This window comes from Triticum dicoccoides, chromosome 3A, assembly GCF_002162155.2.
Source record: "Triticum dicoccoides isolate Atlit2015 ecotype Zavitan chromosome 3A, WEW_v2.0, whole genome shotgun sequence".
NCBI classification, from domain to species: domain Eukaryota; kingdom Viridiplantae; phylum Streptophyta; class Magnoliopsida; order Poales; family Poaceae; genus Triticum; species Triticum dicoccoides.
Window position 1 is genome coordinate 450,189,626 of NC_041384.1, and position 3,400 is coordinate 450,193,025.

The following is a 3,400-nucleotide window of genomic DNA, read 5'->3' on the forward strand; positions in this document are numbered from 1 at the left end:
AAGGGTATTTATTGGTCGATCGACATTGTGGTAGTCTCAGAGCAGAGCATGGTTAATAATACAGCTAACTGTTGACTATAAAATATTATCATATCATCTATAATCATTATTTATAGTCACTCATACAATAAGGTTAATTATGAGCTTGATTATAAGATTAATACTATGTTTCCTCATCTTCTTTCTATCCTTTTCTTCACATTTATTGCACCTGCCTAGGAGCATGCATACAGTCAGTCTCTTAGATGAGAGCCCACTCCTTTATTTTTTTTATATCTTTCTACTCCACATAAGCAAAATTGACATGTAAGCGAGCTATAAGACTACTATTATACTTGTTCTCACGCGGTAGCTTTCGACGATGAATTGCATTCATTTGTCTGCTTTTACAAGGCTGCTATTTAGTCCTCTCTCTCTCTAGATAGCACACTCGCAATAGCATGGTGTTTTGAGAGTGCGGATTTTTGGAGGACGGGCTCCCCTGTTTTATTAAAAGAAGATATTTCTGAGTTGAAATGTGAAAACTTATAAATACTCATTGTGGATCTGAAAATTTTCGTTCAAAATATTATGATTTGCAAGCTGAAAAAACCCCGACCCAATAACAAAAAAAAACTGGCCCATTTCGATGTACCGTATTTGTCTTTTTGGTATACACCACGTATGAAAGTGTATTATTATGAAACTTTTCTCGAACATGTTATACATGTATTTTTGTATGTACAAAAAAATCAATTTTTTGCACCATGGAATGTTTCTTAGACGGGCTCCGTCGAGCCATTCCTCTATTGGTCATTTGTGGGTTTTTTGGAGCATATTGGCCTAGTGGTTTTAAAATTTGGAAGACAATTTGTTTTCTTTTGAGTAAACGACCCGACGTCATTGATAAATTAGGCAAAGCATGTTAGGTCGGAAAAAACGAGATGACAAAGAGTCAAGATAAACATGAAGTTACATCAAAGTTCTACATGGTCGTTGACTCTATATCCATTTTGCAAATCCTGACTTTTCTCGTTGCACCCGTGATACCGTAGAAGACCAAACCTCCGCAAGTTGGACTAACCTTAAAGGTTTCAAAGAGCCGTATGAGCCGCCCACCCCAATATGTGACAATAAACTTAAAATTGTTGAACGCCCTATAGTAGGGGATACACCGGTTGCAAGACAGGTTGTCGAACTAATGCTTTGTCGTCATACTGTCGGGAAAGAAACCCGAGAACACAAACTAACGAATCAACGTACGAATTCATAAGAGCATTCTTTAAAAATACTATTGTTGCCACCACCGCCAAGATAGGCTGAAGTGTCGGACAACAATCCACGAGAACGGGAGCAATCGATATGCAGTACCAAAACACTATAGACTCTCCGATGCAAGTTGGATCGGCCACAATAACTACACAAGAACAGGGTAGAACCATATAACCTTTCTTTCGTACGACGCTACCTCCACTTCAAGACTTTACCACCAAGGACACAAAAAACACCTACCTCATCTCCATAGCCACCATCTCGATCACTTAGTGTAATCGAGATTTCATCGCGACCAGCCACACTGTAATACTATCAATGATTCATCTTCAAGTACCTATTTATACACTGGCATTTGCTTTTGTTAATTGACCATGATATACGTGTAATCCACTCGGGTTAAGGGCCAGGGCATAACCTCGCAGACCTGTTTGTGTATACTATGGGATTGACGGTATGGTTTAATAATTTTATATTTGTGTACAACTATTTGTCTCTTGTCTCTACCTCGACCCTAGGACTCGCCGCTACCCGAGACACCGAAGATTGGTACAAGGAGAGGTACAGTCATGGAACACTAATGCATTGGTCTAGTTTGTTCTTAATAATCGACGCAAGCCGCGAGACAAAAAAGAGCCAAGCTAAATTTCAATCCTCAATGCGGGGGCAGTCCATCGTGGTGTCACAAGAAGGCATCCCCACTTAATTAATTCTTTACAAATAATATATCTTATTACTTAACGATGCATTATTGATCTATCATTATCACAAGCACGTATACACGGATGCTGGTGAAACCTTTCCTCTCACCTACTTCTTCTATTGCAACACCCGCTGTGATTATTTGTCGGTCCTTGGAACAAGAGCGACTTGATATAAAAATATTTGTAGGAGCCCCTCGGACTGACCCCCTTAGCGCCGCCACCCCAGGTCAACACCAGGGAGATTAGATCCCAGCGCCGCTAGCCCTCCCAGCGTGTTTGGTTCAGGAGAATTAGAGATGGAGAATGGGAGTTGAGGGGTAAAGAGATTAAAAATCCACTGTTTGATTAGAGGGAATGGGAGTTTAAGTGGGAAGAGGACTGGGAGTTGGGGAAGCCAATTCCCACCGATTTCTTCCCAGGGGGTACCCTGTTAATTCGTGAGGAGAGTTTTATCCCACGCCAATTCCCATCATATGCCAAACAAGGGAATGGGAGTAAAAATCTACTTCCCATGCCTAATCCCTTCATAAACACCCTTGTGCAAACTCCCATGCCCTTGCCCAAGTGTTTACCAAACAGGCTACCCACAGCGACATATCATGCCGCCGCTACCGCTGGAGTTGACCGCCATCGCGGAGGCGCCCGGTGCCAAGGCAGTGAGGCCGGAGGAGGCGGCAGCAACCACCCGAGGCGGCTCGGGGCTTCGCGCCACCCTGACCATGCGGCGGCAACTGGCCACCCTATGGCTGGAGGTGCTGGCGATGGTGGGATGTCGGCGGTCACGGATCTGGATTCCAACCAGATCCATCATCGATTCTTTACTTGGATGGTCGGCGGCGCGATGAGGGCTCCGGTGAGGGAATGGATGATCTCCGCAGGAGTACCGGCGGCGGCATACGTCTTCATGGCGAAGCTCGACGTGGTTCCAGCCAATCGCGAGATAGGGGCGATGCGACTTCTGGTGAAAACCGCGCCTGATTGCGGTCTTGGCAGACGATGGCGACGTCTTTGACGTTATTTCCTTCTCAAGGCATCATTGTTGTAGGCCACGTCAACTCGATCGGGATGTTTTAGGGGAAACCCTAGATCCGAGTTTACCAGATCAGATGATGACGACTCCTTTGGTGTCATTCTCCCTGCTGGGGGCATTGTTTTGGAACAAGTGTTGGTTGGAGGAGACAAGAGGAGGAGTGGTGTTACATCTACTGCAAGGCCGACGGCGGATTCAGGCAGCATGGCGCTGCGGTGTTTTGGCGGCAGGCATGTGTGGATGGATATGTGCGAGATGGTGGCGTTGGTTGGCACCATGGTGGCGTCGACAGCAAGCCTGGAAAGGTCGGTGTGTTAGTACCTACTCTGGAGATGGATCGGTGAAGATGGCGGCGGCGGCCTCTGAGAGTGCGCTGGACCAGCGTGTGACCCAGTCCCAACATTGTGGCTTGGTT